This window comes from Prionailurus viverrinus, chromosome D3, assembly GCF_022837055.1.
Source record: "Prionailurus viverrinus isolate Anna chromosome D3, UM_Priviv_1.0, whole genome shotgun sequence".
Classification (NCBI taxonomy): Eukaryota; Metazoa; Chordata; class Mammalia; order Carnivora; family Felidae; genus Prionailurus; species Prionailurus viverrinus.
In genome coordinates this window covers 58,769,722-58,787,841 of record NC_062572.1, presented here as the reverse complement: position 1 = coordinate 58,787,841, position 18,120 = coordinate 58,769,722, and the positions used below count along the sequence as shown (strand labels likewise).

Genomic DNA, 18,120 nt, shown 5'->3' with positions numbered 1-18,120 from the left:
CACCTCTTTTCTCATTCTCTGCAGGAGTTGGTATAAGATTGGTTTAAATATTTGGTAGCATTCATTAATGAAGATATCTTAGCTTGAGGATTACCTGATAGAAGGGATTTACTTAAAGACTCAATTTCTTTAAGACCCAAATATGGCAAATGTTGGCAAATGTTCCATGCACATTTATAAAGAAGGTATATTCCACCATTATGGGATATAATGATCTCTACAGGTCAATCAGTTTATATTGGTTGATAGCATTCAAATAAAATCATCTGTAGCCAAGCAGACTTTTTTGTCATCTTCTGCTGTCAGTTACTAAGAGAGCATGCTAAAAAGCCTAACTCTAATTGTAAATTTGTCTATTTCTCCTTACAATTATGTCAAAATCTGTGTCATAGATTTTGTAATTAGATGCAAACAAATTTGGGTTTCTGGTATTTCCTTGGTTGACTGTCTCTCTTTGTAGCTAGTCATGTTTTCTGCCTTAAGTTCCACTTCATCTCATTTGCTATGTCACCTTATTTGCATGGAATATCATTTTTCCATTCATTCACTATCAGTCTTCTTGTGTCCCCAATATTTAAGGCATTTTTGTAAGCAGCATTTAGTTGGATTTTGCTAGGTGCTTTTAAAATTAAACTTCAGGGACGCCTGGGTGGCTCAGTCACTTGAGCATCTGACTCTTGATTTTGGTTCAGGCCATGATCCCGGGGTGGTGGAATCGAGCCCCACATTGGGCTCCAGGCTGCGCACAGAGCCTGACTAAGATTCTCTTTCTCTCACGCCCTCCCTCTATCCCTCTCCCCAACTTGTGCTCTCGTTCTCTCTCTCTAAAAAATAAAAGAGGGGCGCCTGGGTGGCGCAGTCGGTTAAGCGTCCGACTTCAGCCAGGTCACGATCTCGCGGTCCGTGAGTTCGAGCCCCGCGTCGGGCTCTGGGCTGATGGCTCGGAGCCTGGAGCCTGTTTCCGATTCTGTGTCTCCCTCTCTCTCTGCCCCTCCCCCATTCATGCTCTGTCTCTCTCTGTCCCAAAAATAAATAAACATTGAAAAAAAATTTTTTTTTAATAAAAAAAAAAAAACAAAAGAAAGAAAGAGAGAAATTTCACAACTTCAGAGTTTTAATTTAAATATTTAACCTATTTTTATTTAATGCAATTACTGATATATTTGGATTTAAATCTACAGTCTATACATTTTCTATTTTTCCTATTGTTCAATTTTTTTAATATTCCCTTCTCTATTATCTTGTTAATTATATATTATTTTACTAATTTAGAGATTATCGTGTAAATAACATCCTTCACTTATTAGTGATCAGTACTTTTCCCATTCTTCAGAAAACAAAATGACTTTAAAACACTGCAGTCCCACTTACGCCCCCTCATTCCTTTTGTACTATTGCTTATTGTGTATTTTGATGTTACATGTACTTCAATCCCATGAGACATTATTATTGTTTTTTACTGTCAATCTTCATTTAGATTTCCTGATATGTTTGCCTTACCCATTTTTCTTCATTCCCTCCTTCATTTCCTTGCTTCTCACTGGTATCATAAATGTTTCCTCTTGAAGAACTCCTTTTAGGATTTTTTAGGATGTACCCGCTGGCAATAAATTCAGTCTTTGTTTCTGGAAATGACTTTATTTCATTTTTAACTCCAAGGAAAATCTGGGTATAAAATTCTACTTTCGCATTCATTTTATTGTCCTTGGGATTCTATCGTTTCAGCTGAGAACTCAGTTGTTAGTCTTCCTATTGCTTCTTTGACAGTAATACGTCTTTTTTTCTCAGGCTGCTTTTAAATTTTCTTTTTGTCTGATATTCAGAAGTATTACTGGCATGTGTTTGTGATTTTCTTTACATTTATCCCACCTAGGGTTGATAGCACTTCTTTAGTCTATGGTTTGGTACTTATCATTAGTTTTGGGAAGTTCTCTGTCAGTATGTGTTGAAATAGAGCTTCTTCCTTTATCTTTCTGCAATTCCAATGACATGTCTGTTAGATCTTTTCATTATATATCATATATCTTTTGTGGACATTTTCTTTTTTTTTTTAATCTTTTTTTTTTTCTCTTTCTGTTTTAGGCAGGATATTTTTTACCAGCCTATCTTCTGGATCACTAATCTCTCTTCAGCTGTATCTAAGCCACTCTTAAGTCCACCTACTTATGTTTGATATCATTGATTCTATTTCAGTTCTAGAATTTCTATGATTTTTTATGTAAATAGATTCTAATTCTCTGGTGAAATTCTCCATCATGTTATTTACTTTCTTGAACCTATTAATACTGACATTAAAGTCCCTGTCGATCATTGCAATATTTGTATCACCTATGTGTCTGTTTTGAATGTCTATTTCTTCTCTTGATTTTGCCTCTTATTATACCTGGTATTTCTTTAACTGAATGATGGAGATGATATAGATATAGATACAGATACAGATATAGATATAGATGATATAGATATATAGATAAATTTATAAGTATGTATATGTATTTTAAACTGCAAAGGATCTAGATTACATTTTATGATTTTCTGCCTTTCTTTAGTTTGTGACAGGCAACTAGGTCAGGAACAGATCTTCTTAGTCCAATCAGGAATTGAGTTGATTTGAGGCTTAGTTTCAGTCTTCATAAATTTGGTCTATTTCTCATCAACTAGTTTGAGGCTGGGTTTCAGTCATTATAAAGTTGGCCTATTTTTAGCAAGCCATTTCTCCTGGGATACAGTCCTTCAGGGTTCCTGACTGAAGTGGAGGGTGTTTATAAACATGGGGTGTTAACAAGATCTCTCCACTTTTGTAAGCCCTGAGCTCTCATTTTTATCTCCTTAGCATCATGAGACTATTTACAGCTCTGCTCTGCCATTCAACCTCTCAGCCTGTGCTGCTTATGAATAAAAAAAAAAATTTTTTTGGAGAGGGGGGGTCTCAGAGACTAGACAGTAACATATGAAAAGATAAGTCTGAGATGGAACTGACCTTTTCAGATTTAGTCGTCAGGTCACTTTCCAACATACACACCAGAAACCCTGAACTAGGATGGAGAACTCATCAAAAACAAACAAACAAAAAAAGAGTAATACTATAAATCTGAAGCAAAGTAAAAAAAGGAAAGAAAAGGCCGAGAAAGTGTTGGAAAAGGCAGCGGCAATGACTTCAGGGGATACAAAGATGACTGAGAGCAGGATCCTGTCCAGTGAATGTTTTTCCACTCCTCAGGGTGAAAGAATTCAAACACATTCTCATAATCTAAAGAGAAGAAAAACCTGAGGACAGTGGAGACCCATCACCGGGAAGCTGAGCAGGAAAATGGTTGCTTCCGGCCACTGTTGACAGACCAGCCTCCATGTAGGTGACAGCATCTATCTGAGTCAGTCCCTGGAAATGGGGAGGATTTGGGGAGAGGGAAATAGCTGAGCACTGGTGTGGGGGTGCAGAGCACGGCTCAGTCAGAGACGGGCTCTAGCGTGGGTGGAGGCAGCTGCCTGAAACCAAGTTATTTCCTGCCTCTCCAAACCTACCTTCACTAATGTATATAGCTTGTGGAATACACTAAGACGCAATGTCCCAGAACCAGCTTCTGTCTGTTTATTTCCGGAGACCACTGCTTGTGGAGTAACATGGTATAGAAAAGAGAGATACCACAAAGGGAAAAGAAACGGCTGTTGGACCGATGTGTTAGGGAACAGAGGGATGGAGGACAGGCTGAAATCAGGTTGTAGAGAGCCATGAATGTCAAATTAAGAATATCAAATTAGGGGCGCCTGGGTGGCTCAGTCGGTTAAGTGTCTGACTCTTGGTTTCGGCCCAGGTCATGATCTCATGGTTCTGTGAGTTTGAGCCCCATGTCAGGTTCTGTACTGGCAGTGTGGAGTCTGCTTAGAATTCTCTCTTCCTCTCTCTCTGCTCCTTCCCCACTTGCACTGTCTCTCTCTCTCTCAAACAAATAAATTAACTAAAAAAAAAAAAAAAGAATATCAAATTATGGGGCACCGGGGTGGCTCAGTCAGTTGAGCATCCAACTCTTGCTTTCAGTTCAGGTCATGATCTCACAGTCATGGGATCGAGCCCCATGTGAGGCTCTGGCTGATAGTGTGGAGCCTGCTTGGGATTCTCTCTCCCTCTCTCTCTGTCCCTCCCCGCTGCTCATGGGCATGCTCACATGCTCTCTCTCTCTCTGTCAAAATAAATAAACAATAAAAAAAGAATACCAAATTACTTAGGCCTTTGGCCACAGAAACCAAAGCAAAGCTCTTCTAACCAGACCATGTTTCTGCTCTCAACTCAGCTCAGCACAGTTCCCTCATGGGCACCATGTGCCAAGGCCACAAAAGGTGGGGAGTCAGCAGCAGCACGCAAAGCAGATGGCAGGCAAAAGTTAGAACACCAAGTCCAGCAACAGGGCACACCGTCAAGTTCTCCCACTTAACACCATGGCAAAGACACATAGGAAAAAAGAAAGAAAAGGCTGCACTGGATGGGATTACCTGTGAGGCCAGACTGCAGATAATGAGGAGACTTCAAATAGCATGTTTTATTACTCACAAACAGCAGTCGTTGCTGGCTTGGGGGTCATTGCCTCAGGTATATCAGGATGCCTCTATTCATCCCTTCTAGCAGCCCCAGCGTGAGTGGTCAAGCAAAGTGAAACTCCGGATCCCCGCAGCAGAGGACCCACTTTACCACCAGGCGCGGTGCCTGTGTCCCGGTTCCCGCCACTGAGGCATCTCTGGCTGCTCCTGCCCTCCACCCCAGACTTGTGTCCTCTCAGAATGAAGACGGAGCCAGCAGCAGCCCTCTCAGGGTGGTATTGTGAGTCTGCTGAATCGCTGTTCCCCAAATACTTTCACCCCCAATTACAACATATATCACGCAAGATCATATTGCCAGTCTGTATTTCTAGATTAGGAATACCCGGCAGACACGTTCTAATGCCTCCCCGGGTATTTGGTCCACATCTGAAACTCAAATTACACTGATTGCATTTCTCAGTTTGCTTGAAAGCCTTGTAGCTTGACCCCCAGGTCTGCTCATCACCAGGACTCATCACTATGATAGTGATTCTGGATACACCAAATCCTGACTCCAAAGGCCAGACCTGAGGCCTGGCATCCACGGCTCTGCATAAACTGGCCGGGCTCATCCCCTTCTCCAAGCCTCTGACCTGCTCTCTACTTCCCCACCCACCTACACTCACGTCTTCTTTCCAGACTTGACTCCACCCTACCTCCGTCTTGGGGCCACCCCCTGACCACATTCGTCTGACTCCCACAGGGGAAGGGACCAGTCAGGGAATCCCAAGCCAGTGATAATACAAGAAAGAGAAGCAGCCGCAGAGGCCTCCCTTTCCCTGAGTGGGCCAAGCACCGTGCTAAATGCTTTCCAAATATAATTTCACGTAAGGCTTCCAAACACCCTCTGGAAAAGGCATTATTATTGCCATTTTATACGTGCAGAAACTGAAACTCAGAGACTGGAACCACATCTATGGAATCCAAAGCCTTGCCTTAAACCGTTGTGCCGCACTCAACAGCCAAAGGAGCATTCACAAAGGGCACCTCCGTGGCCTGAGGGGGCCGTGTGGGGGCACGGTGCTGGGCCCAGCAGCCATAGCTGGCACTTGACAGGCAGCCGTAGGTGCCAAGGGAATGGACGCGTGACTTAACACCAGAACTGACTGGTGAAGAAGACGAGGGTGACCCAGCCAGGAAGAGGTGCAGGGGGCGGGGTGACAAGGGAAGGCAGGGGCAAAGGCGAGCAAGCATGAAGCAGCAAGGAATGTGAGGAACTAAGGCAGTTGGGTTGCTGAAGCATAAAACAGGAGACAGAGAGCAGGAAGGGACAAGACTGGGCAGAGAGACCCTGCCGGGTCACCGAAGGCCCACAGGCCTCCAGGTGTCGGTGATGACCGGGAACGGAGGGAGCGGCCGGCTGGGCCCTGCAGCTCCAACCGCCTGTGCTCGACACGAGCCCGCCAACTCTCCCTTGCAACCTGCTTTTCCTTGCAGGCCCACAGGCTCCAGGACAGCCCAGGTCCCTAGTGGTGCCTCCCCGGCCCCTGCCTTCGCCTTCCTCCTTCCCCCACACAGTAAGCGGGGCCTGACTGGGATGCAGCCGTGAAGAAAACAGGCACAATCTACTGCCCTCTTGGAGATGTCCCAAGGTGTCCCTCTCCCTGTCACCCTCTCAAGAGGAAGCAGCGTGTCCCCTGGCCCATTCTCTTGGCTCAGTGCACCCCCCCCCCCCAGTGGGCAGTCTTCTGGCCCTCAGGACCCTGGCATCTGCTCACAATCTTACCTCCACCCCCACGTCGGCCACCGTCTCAGAAGAACCCCCGCCTCAGTGGCCTAGCATCCCGTGCCTCAGCCGCCACGCTGACACCGGGTCCCATTTACCAGCCACACAAACTCACGGCCAGAAAGTTGACAAATTCACACTCACACACCTCCAAGAGAGAGTGTCCTAGAGGCGGGGGGCTCTGGCGCTGGTCGCGGTCACCGGGACCTCGAGGCTTCGTCGCCTCTCTGGCATCCAGACCCGAGGGAGCGTCCAAGGACACGCGGCATCATCTGCAGCCCTGCACCCTCCCTCGTGGCCCAGGGACACATGGCAGGGTGGACACAGGAAACAGCCCACTCCCCTCCTCCGTGGGTGGGAAGCCGCCCTCTCCGTACATTCACCGGGTCCTCGGGCACCTGGCGGGAAGGGCCGACAGCGCTGAGCTCTGCTCCTGGGCACAGGGCCCCCAGAGGGCTGTTTGCTACTTCCTCCCACCCACATCCCACGCACCTGGCCCAGGTACTGGCCTTAACTGTAGGAATTAAACCGAGGGGAAAACAGCAGTTCTATAGATTCCAAAAGTACGACAGTATTGACAAAGGTGAGCAACGGCCCCATTCTCAGAAGATCCCAAGCAAGGAGGGAAAAGACAGATTACTCCACACCCCCATTATCCAGAAGCCGTGAAGGCTGAGCTGTGGCCTGGGAAGGCTCAGGTCCCTCCAGCCTCCCTTGCACACATACACAGAGGGGCGCACCCATTGCTAAGTGGACCTGACCGTCCTCCCACGGACCACGCGTGGGAGCGCCAGGCTCAGCAGAACCCACAGAAGCAGGGATGGGTTCTGGCCACATGCAACATAGACTACGGAGTCACATCACTTCCCACCGGATACCTGGAGATGCACATGCCCACTGGCACCAAAAGTACGACATCACAGAACCATGCAGTTGGAAACAATTCTGTGCTCTCATGAAGCATATCTGCAGGTAGGCAAGATCGCCAGCTCTCCTCATGAACATTGCAAAACAACTGATAAGGAAATCTAGAAGGGAGCAAGGCCCACTGGGGTCGGGTCCAGTGTTCGCATTTTGCGGGTGAAGACATGTAAGGCTGAGAGATCGGCACGGCTCACCTACCACACGATGTCCCTTGCTATTTTGTTTTCTCTATCATCTCTCTCTCCGCATCTCTCCCACCAGAATGCAAGCTCCAAGAAGGTCAGGATTTTTGCCTGTTTTGTTTGCCGGTGTTTCTACAGCACCTAAAACAGAGCCTGGCACATAGCAGGAACTCAACAAAAATGTGTTGAGTGAACGGATAAATGACTAACAGCTAATTAGCCAGAGTCACAAGTGATGTACATTGAGGACAACACATTGCCAGTTATTGATCCCAGAAGGATTAACAGTAGCCTCACCTAAACACACCCTAAAAGGAACCGTGCTGCAGAATGACAGAGTGTCAGGGTTGGGGAGCGGAGTCTGCCTTACAGGGTCAGTCCTCAACGCACTCATTATTCTGAGCCTTATATAAACCGATTGGAGACACTAATGATACCCAAGACCCCTCCATCAACAGTGCCTGATCCGTATGACCAAAATACACTGTGGAACATGCAGACAGCTCCATGAATCCCAAGAGCTGACCTTCACCCCATCAGACGGGTTCCCAGCCCCAGCGAACCATGCAGTAGAATTAGAGCAATGGCATGTCTGCTGGTGAACAACGCAAGTGTGGCAGAGCCCCCCTGAGGAGCACCCACCCTCTTCCATGCAAGAAGGGAGAAGCAAAGATTGGTCCTGGGACTGCAGCGGGCAAAACCTCGCTTTGCCCCCTCCCAGATTCCTCCTGCTTTGGCAAACTCTAATCCCCAACACTGCCCCGAATGATGAAATTTAAACCATTTAGACTTTGCAGAACTGCATACGCTAATTTAATGACGCTCCCGTGTTCTGCTTCGGGGACCAGGCAGACGGAGGAACTCTGGTAAAATGAAAGCGATGGCTCTCCAAGCATGTGGGGAGAAGAAAAGAGGCTTAAAGACACCAGAGCCCTGGGACACAAAGAACTCTTGGCCAGTGTGGGCCCCTCCTCTCCCTTCCCGCTCCTCAGACTCGGATTAGCCCTTGTCTTCCTTCCTCGAGGCTGCCTCACAGGCAGCCCGGAGCCAGCAGGCTCTGGAGGCAGAGAGCTGCCACTTCGGGGCCTGGTAAGTCACAGCACAGGGGGACAGCTCACCAAGGAAGAGACAGGGGACACACACCAAATCAGGAAACCAAAACTATGTTCCCCAAAGTCAGGGTGATGACAGGTGTGGTGGGGAGTGTGCCTGGCTGAGCACTGATGGGGTTCGCTGGGACGGTGCAGACGAGGGGGGCTCTGGTGCAGGCCAGGCGCAGGGCAAGAACAAATGATGCACACATGTCAGCACGGACAGGTTCTGGGCTTTCTTCAAAGTCCTCGCTCCCTGCTGACACCGGGTCAGGCCTTAACCAAAGCCCCGTTCACAGACACTAATGTTACAAGCAAAATTCAAAATCTCAGGATGCCCCCAGAGGCTTAACTCCACATCTCCTCAGAGGAGCCCCCACTTTCATCCACAAGGGAACCTAGCGGAAGCTTCTGCACACTGGGTGAATGAGAAAACCAAGAGGCTCGGAGTCAGGTTGACATATCAGAGGGAGAAGACTTTGGTCACAGGAGGCAGAATCTGGAATACATGGCCAAGGACATGGGCAGAGACCAGGAAACACAGAGGGAGAGAGAGAGAGAGAGAGAGAGAGAGAGAGAGAGAGAGAGACTGACTTCTCAGGGAGGCAACTAAAGGACATTGTCCTAAACATCGACACAACCAAAATGTCTACTGAAACTGAAACCGGGCCAATCACAATTTCCTCCATAAGCAGACTCAGCTTACCCATGGGTGGCATTCAAAGGTTCACCATGACTTGGTATCTAGAATTCTGAATGCATTTTTCATAGAAATAAAGCGATACCTATAGTGAGGGTATCAGGCCAGCCTGCCACCATCATGGCCCATGAATTCTTGGCAACAAGGCCCATGCTGTATTCTTCTTTGATTTCCAAGTGCACTGCAGAGAACCTGACAAAGAGCAAAAACTCATGGATGTAGGGTGAGTGAAAGGTTTCTGCAAACGTCAGGCATGACTTCACATCTCACGTTTTTGTGTGTTCCTAGAGAAGAGCTGACGTCCTTGGTTGTTTTTTTTTTTTTTTTTTTTTTGGTGTTTATTTATTTTTGAGAGTGAAAGACAGAGCTCCAGCAAGGGAGGGGCAGAGAGAGAGAGAGAGAGACAGAATCCAAAGCAGGCTCCAGGCTTTGAGCCATCAGCACAGAGCCCAATGTGGGGCTCGAACCCACGAAGTGTGAGATCATGACCTGAGCTGAAGTCGGACGCTTAACCAACTGAGCCACCCAGGCGCCCTCCTCCTCAGTTTCTAAAGATACTCAAAGAATCACACCAAACTCCTTCTATTTAGGCCCTTGACCTGAATTGTGTACTATAATACCCGTTGTTCCCACCACCTTCCCGTTCACGTCAGATCGGTCTCTTCTCTGACTTGCCAGAGGAAGGAAACCACAGCCATCGGGCCACATATCCCCCACCCCCGCTCACTTCATCTGTGTGATGATCAAAGTGCATTTTTCATACTCTGAGATCCTCCAGTGCGGCTTGCTGCTTCGCTGACTTACGGTCTTTTGCCAACCGATAGAACTTCTGATGATCTGCGCTCCATGGGGTTTGCCAAATGGTCCCCACGCAGCTCTGTCACAGGCACTGACTGTCCCTTTGCAAAGTCATGGAATGAGGATCCAGAGTGAATGCTGGGTGATGTCACAGCTCAGGGCAATGAGGCTAAAGGGGGACCCCAGGGCTTCACCTCACATTCCTCCCCATCAGGGCCTCTGAAGGCTTAAGAATAAAGAATTGTCAAATACCTATAAACAATGATTTTTAAATTAATGGTCCTTTCTCTGGGAAGTGTTTGAAAAGGTTCTTAGACTCTGAAGTTCAAAGGCTCGAATAACAAACTCTTCTGACAAAGGGGAATTTGCCTAATAAGTCCAAAGCCCTGACAGTCCTGCTAAGGAGGGTGCCAGGTAATTCTCTGCCAAAATGCAATCCCACTTCCAGGTATTTATCCGAGAAAAATGAAAACGTATGTTCCCACAAAATCCCCACGCAAACATTTACAGCAGAAAAGGCAGTAGGACATCGTGGCTAGGAGATTAGCCTCCAGGTCAAATGTTTATAGCAGCCTTATTTGCAATCACCAAAAACTGGAAATAACAGTGAATGAATGAAGTGAATGAATGAACAACTGGTACATCCATACAATGGAATACCACTCAGCATTAAAAAGGAACGAGGCATACAACAGCCTAGATGGAGCTCAAGGGCACCCTTGAAGGGTGGAAGAAGCCAGTCTCTGAAGGTTACAGACTACATGCTTTCTGGAAAAAACAAAACCACAAGGAGAGAGAACAGATCTGTGGCTGCCAGAGGTTGGGGGTGAGGGGAATGTCTGACTACAAAGGGATAGCCCTCCGGAATTCTTCAGGTTGGTTCCATAGTGTAGCAGTTAGCACATCTGCTTTACAGAATTCCTCAGGTTGCTGGAATTCTTCTGTATCCTGCGGTAATTACAAGAACCTATGTATGAGTTAAAGCTCATAAGATTGCACACCAAAAGTAAAAGTGAGTTTTACTGTATATAAATGTCTTTTTCAGAAGCTCACAAATCCTGGACGCTCCTCCCATGTAACAATGGAGTCTCAAACGTTGGCCAGCCTTGCTGACTTGTTCTAAGGAGCAGGGTACAAGTGAGAGAGAGAGAAGAGGTGAGACAGCACCCTCCTGGCCTCCGTCTGGAGCCCTGAGTTGCCAAGGAAGAAGTCCAGCTACCCGGGAACCACCGTATTAGAGACGGGTGGAGAGACCAGAGAGATAATGAGAGATGCCTGAGGAGCCCCCACCCCTCTGCATCCGCCCAGCCCAGAGGACAGCCTTGCCAACTGGAGAAGCCATGATCCGGCTGCAACCTCAGGAGACAGCCGGAGCCAGAACCACCCGGCGAGGTGCTCCCAAGTTCCTGGCCCAAGGAAACCCTGAGAGAAATGTGAATGTTTTAAGCAACTATGCTTCAGAGTGATTTGTTCACAGCCATGGGAAACTAATAAAGGCATTTTCTGAGCAATTGTCATGTGACAGACACTTGCTCATACATTGTCTTGCCTATTTTCCTTCATTTCATCATTTTCTGGGCACTTTCTATACGCCAGGGACTCTACATGGAACGGGGCGAGAAGTGCCAAGAGCAAGAGAATCACCAGAACCTGAGGGCTAAGAGATGGGTGTCCAGAGCCAGAGAAAGGTGTTTGGTTCGGGCAGCTGGCCAGATGGTATGTCCCTCACAGAGGCAGCACTAACAGGATCCGATCTAGACACAGTGCATGTTCGGCATCTGTGGGACATCCCAAGGGAGCTGTCTAGGGGCAGCTGGATAGTTGGCCTAAGGACCAGAGAGAGCCCTGGACTAGACATAAGAACAAGGGGGTTATCAGAAGGCCCTGGAAGCCACCCAGAAAATGAGGTCAACTGTGAGGAGAAGGCACGGTCTTGGGACAAAGCCCTGAAGAAGGCCAACACTCAAAGGGCAGGAGGGCACAGTGGACTGAGAAGGAAGACTGGGAGGGTGAATCTGTCACTATCGAACTTGGAACAGCATTCCTCAGAGGGGATGACCAGAACTAGGAAGTGCTGCGAAGAGATTAAATAAGATGAAGACAGAAAAGCATCTCCTGCATTAAAGACAATCACCTCAGCAGGGAATTTCACTGCGGTGGGGCAGACAGGAGAGAGAATGGAACAGGAGGGAAAATGAGGTAAGACAGCAGAGCTCAGACGAGGTCTAAGACGCCTGGGGGTGAAGGAAGACTCCAGATCTGGGGACCAGGGAGGAGTGTTTTCCAGATGAAAGAGGCTCCAGCCCATCTACATGCTAAAGGAACCATCCCAGAGGGAAGTTGAGGCTGAAGGTACAAGGTGGGGCAGGGGTTGCTTTGTCTGTGAAGTTACAAGTGAGGCAGGGGAGAGGAGGGACCCGGAAACAGGTGCCCCCCACCGTGGCAGCTAGGGCTAAAGGCCACTAATGCAAAGGTAGGATCTTTTTGGTTTTGTCCACAACATCCCTGTAAGGGAGGATGCTACAGGTCCAAGGTTTTAGGAGAGGGAATATGGAGGGCAGGGCTGGAGCTGGCCCCCACCACCACTTTGCTGACCCCTGGTTTCCTTTCTCTGGCTTACTGTGCTGGCCTTAACAGAGACTGACACTGTGCAGATACCCCATAAACATTTATGAAACAGAGGAACATGGGCGAGTCCCCAGAAGGGTCTCATCCTAGCCCTCATTGGCTAATACCTCCACTGACCAAGAATAGCTGTGACCAGGGGCCCCGGACAGCAGGAGACCCCAACCTCTAGGCCCAGGTCAGGCCCATCCTGTGGCTTGTCTCTGACTATCCTCCTCCCATGCATTCTTCATAGGTGGCTTTTCAGTGACTGCCTGTCTATCCCTCTCCTTTCTTCTCTTCCTTCTTTCCCTCACCTTTTTTTTGTAATCATTCTCTTCTCATACTTTCATTTTTCTCTCCTCTTTCCTTCCTCTTCCCTTACTTTTATCCATTGTGTGGAATGGAAGTAAACTTCTGAAATCGTTTTGTGCTCACTGATGACAGCCCAGTGTGCCAGCCCAGCCCACGGTCTACCGTCGTGGGGCCCCACCATCAGGGGCTGTTCTCAATTGCCCAGAGCCAGCCAGACCTGACCCCCACGCCACATCCCATCCATTTCTCACCTGCATGGAGTGTCCTCGCCTTTCTATTCACTTCCTCAACCATTCCTACTCTCTCCAGGAGGCTTTTTGGACTGTGAGCCCACACAGATTTTCCCCACTTCTGACATTTCTATAGCCCGACTGCCTATGTCACACGCAGACATGAGTCATATGCTGACCTGTCAGTTGTTACTTCACTCTGTGTTATGTCTATGACTGATTTCCCCAACCAATCATAGCCATAAAGGAGATGATTTTCATGGCCTGGGATCAGTGGCCTTGATAGAAAGTTTCCCACTTTATGAGAGCTTCCGCAGCTCTCATAAAAATCAGCAGCAGCTGGTTACATATAATGTCTATGGGCTCAGCTGAGATCTCCCCCTGATCACGTTCACTCCACAAACTTCCCTGGGTGCCGATCTATGTTCCTCATGCTTATCTGTGACGGACTGAGGAGGAGAGTCCTCGCTGGAGAGACTTGGAGCCTGGGGGAGAGAAGATGTATGCTGGACCTCGCCCTGCCGCCCTCTGACAAGCTTAATGAGCATCCGTCGTGAAGCCAACCTGATTTTAGTTTTCTCATCTTGGAGATGGAGCCTAAAGGCCCCATCTCGCCCCCTTTCAGGGTTGTGTGAGGATCAACCAGGCAAACCTATGTCCCAGTGCCCTGTAAGCTGCACAGACACGTCGTGGTTCTATTACTGGCGGATTCAGTGATGAATCACTGTCCACAAAAATGCACCCAGTTCTGGGAACAAAAAACCACTCATATCCTTGACTATTGTTCTGGACAGGCAGGCCAAAGCTCTTTTTTCCTGCCCGCAAACACACGGTGCTGCTGAACTTGAATGGAAGACCCCCAGGAAGACTGGATAACCTCTCCCACGTCCGCGCACTGGCCACTCAGACACTAGCCACTCGGAAACTGCCAGGATACTGCAGAAGCCAGGGGGTTGGTGATTTCTGGAAGCTGTGGTCAGGACCCAGCCTGAGTGCTCCTGCAGCCTGAAAGTATGATCTGATTTGGCCAAGAGGTAATGCATCCCTGGTAGCTGAGTGCCATCCCCTGAAATTGTACCTATCCAGAACCCCCGAGGCTGGCAAAAGGCTGAATCTCCCCGTGTGGAAGGAAGGACAGTTGGACTCTGTGGCCACCACTCCGGTCTCCCAGACCCACCTTCCTCTTGGGACGTCCCACTAATCACAGCCGCGCTGGCCTCCCCAGCTTCAGGGACCCTGACCTTCACACAAGCTCACAACTCTCCTCACCCTCCCCCCGGGTCAGCATGGGCAGAACAGTAAACACGGCCGTGTAGAAGGCCCGGAACGAGGCAGAAGGGACATCTGGCCCATGACACAGCGCTTCCTCGTCGTGCACTGCAGGCCTCAAATCTGGCCCCGTGGAGGAGACCTCACCACCCCCGTGCAGCAGAGCCGCAGGCCATGTGCACACCCTCCAAACCCAACAGGAGATAGCACTGGCGGGACAGTGGGCCTTCTCTTGCCAACCCCAGGCTTCCTGTCTGAGATCTAGCACAGACCCAGTGCGGAAAAGGCCAGAAAACAAGGTTTTGCTATTCTGAAGAATTGGTTCTACCTCACTCATCTGCAGTTTGTGGGGGAAATTGTAACAGGCAAATCATGTTCACGGATTAGGGATCTGATGAAGGATCTTGAAAGTTAAGGGTCTACTCCACTGTTGCAATCATCATGATATAAATATACCCTATACTTTTCCACCTAACATTCTTTCAAATATTCAAAAATTATCTACTAGGGCTTATTATGTATCAGGTGCTGCCCTAGGAACTCTGAACTGGAAGGTAAGGGAAAATGCATTTCCTGGGGCACCTGGGTGGCTCAGTCAGTTAAGTATCCAACTCTTGATTTAGGCTCAGGTCATAATCTCACAGTTCGTGGGTTCAAGTCCCCCATCAGGCTGCATGCTAACAGTGCAGCCTGCTGGGGATTCTCTCTCTCCTTTTTCTCTCTGCCCCTCCCTTACTCATGCTGTCTCTCTCCTCTCCTCTCCCTCTCTCTCTCCTCCTCCTCCTCCTCCTCCTCTCTCTCTCTCTCAAAATAAATAAACTTTAAAAAATGCACTTCCTGCTACTGAAGGGGTTATACCTGCTGGGGAGATGGTAACACAGAATGAAATAAGAACCAGAGTGTCATGGGTGAGGGGTGTGTGAAGCACAGCCCACACATGCCTGGGGGAGGGCTGGGAAAGCCTACAGAAGTAACCCTTAGACACAGTCTCATCCCAGACTGGAGGGCTGAAGAGGCAGTCCAGGTAAAGGCAAAAACTTGAACAACCATCCGGGGCAGCCTATCAGGAGAACTGCAGGCATTTTCGCACAGGGTTTCGGAGGGGTAGGGGGGGAAGGACAATCAGGGATAATGTGGGAGTGGCAGACAAAAGGCCAGGTCACAGAGAGCCCTGAGTGTCCCTGTGAAGAGCTGGGACTTCACCTGTAGATACTGGAGAGCCACCAGAGTGAAGGAGGAGGGGGTAAGGAAAGCAACTGGGGAGTGGGAGAATGGATCAGAGTTATTTTCCAGAGCCTGGACTGCTGTCCAAAGGAGAGCCAAGACGACTCAGGAAAGGAAAGAAGGGGGCTGGATGGGTGCAGAGGAATCAAGCTGACTCACAGTTCTCATGGCATTTCTGATGAATAAGATGCAGGAGAGGCGATGTAAGCAGGTCTGGGAGAAGGAGGTCACTCATCCCATTCTTGACATTTCTTATCTACATTTCCATATGCACAATTTTATGATTCCTGGGGTTGTCACGGACTGAATATGTCTCCTCAAAACTCACAGGTTGCAGCCCTAACTGCCAATGTGATGGTATTAAGAGGGAGAGCCTGTGGTTTAGATGCGGGTGGGGCCCCATGATGGGATTAGTACCCTTATAAGAAGAGGAAGTTAAAGGTATAAAACCACAAAGAAGAAGAAAGAAGGAAAGAAACAAAAGAGAGAAAGGAAGGAAGGAAGGAAGGAAGGAAGGAAGGAAGGAAGGAAGGAAGGGAGGGAAAGTGACAAAGAGGGAAAGAAGAGGGAGAAAGAGGGGGGAGACACAAGAGCTTCCTCTCTCTGCCATATAAGAACACAGCAAGAAGGTGCCCATCTATCTGCAAGCCAGAAAGGAGAACCTAACCAAGAACCAAATCTACTGGCACCTTGATCTTGGACTTCCAGTCTCTGGAACTGTTGAGAAAATAAATGTCTGCTGTTTAAGCCCCCAGTCTATGGTATTGTGCTATATAGGAGTTACTTTCATAGTTACCCAATATTCTATGCATAATAAAACATATTTAATATCTTCCTTGTGCTTGGACATGGAGTTTGTCTTATCTTTTCATTATTAAAATAACCGTCAAATACCTTTTATATTTTTATTTCTCTCTTCAAATAATTCTTGCAAGTGGGGTCACCCAGTCCAAAATAATTGTTTTTATGAATTGCATGTGTTGCCAAGTCTCTAGAAAGAGGGAGGGTCATGGACTACACTACCTGCAGCATTTAAGTGCCTTAGTTTTCTCAAAGCATTAGCAACCAATGAGCTGTACCTCTGTCTTACTACCATGATACTGTTATATGTACACAAAGTAACAGTTCTAAGTTTAGCGTTGACTTTTAAACTATAGTCATGATTTTGTCCCTCAAAATAGGGAGAGGCAATGGGATACACACAAATAATTTACTAGGGGTTTGAACAATCTTCTCTGAATACCACCTGGTGGTAATCCCAGCACTCAAATGTCACTCTCAGCTGTGACGCTAGCTGTGTGTCACACTGGAGCTGGGCTTCAAACTTGGTCTAGCCCTTTCTTCACCAACTCCACACTGACTTAGGGACCATCTTTCCAACCACCTTCTTAAAATGGGGGAAACTGCTTCCATCCAAGATAAATTCTTTGCCCTTTTACTCCACAACTAAACACCTAGGAATTCATGTTAAGGAAATAATTAGACAGAAGTGCAAAGATTTTCTTTATGCAAAATTAGACAGAAGTGCAAAGATTTTCTTTATGCAAGTGTATATATATATATATATATATATATATATATATATACACACACACACATATATATATGTATATGTATGTATATACATGTATATGTATACATACATATACATATATATGCATATATATATATATATATATATATATTATAGCATCATCTGCATTTTTATATTGGCAACTACCTAAACATCCAGTGGTTCATTCATTCCTGCACTTGTTTAATGAATATTTATTAAGCACTAAGCACAGGACTAATACGCACGGAAGAAGACAGAGCCCTTTCCCTCACAGCACAGGGGAATAATGCTTACACGGACCACAGTAGATGCATGTCCTAGATTACCATGCTGTCATTAAAGAAGATATGCTCCAGGAGTATTTCATGGCTCTGGAAAGTATTCATAATATTATACTTTGAAACGCATAGATACTAAAATCCTGGTAAGACACAAAGGGTTAAGAGTGATTGGTTCCCTTTGGGTGGTGAGCAGAGTGGTTTCTATGCCTTCAGTGTGCTTTTCTGTCGTCTCCAAATTTATACACATGCTCATACCGTGACGGGAAGAGATGCCCTGTTAGTTTTACACGGGTATGCTCCTTGCCTCTTGGCCTTTCTCTCCTTGGATCTAGCTTTGTTCGTGGTAACCTCTCCCCGGCAACGTCACTCTGATTCCACAGAGTTCACAGCTAAATGGAACCGCAGGTGTGAAGATGGTTTAGGATATCAAACATACACAGAGCAATATAGATGACATTGACCGAAGTAGGAGAAAACAGACTCCATTACTCAGCTTTAACATGAGAAGAAATTAGCTTTCTACTTCTGCTCCCACAGGGAAAAGTGACCAGTCTGTATCTAGGCACTATCTGCAGGTCACAGGTCACTCTACCTACCAAACCCTGTAGTCAGGGTCCTTCTGGTTCATCCATCCTAATTCCACCCTGTTAGG

At 47.5% G+C, this 18,120-nt stretch overlaps 1 protein-coding gene across 3 annotated transcripts in view; it reads right to left on the bottom strand.

Annotated features, from left to right (window-relative positions):
- FHOD3 (formin homology 2 domain containing 3) overlaps positions 1–18,120 on the bottom strand; it is a 470,296-nt gene that overhangs the window by 442,708 nt on the left and 9,468 nt on the right. The gene's annotated exons all lie outside the window — the stretch shown is intronic.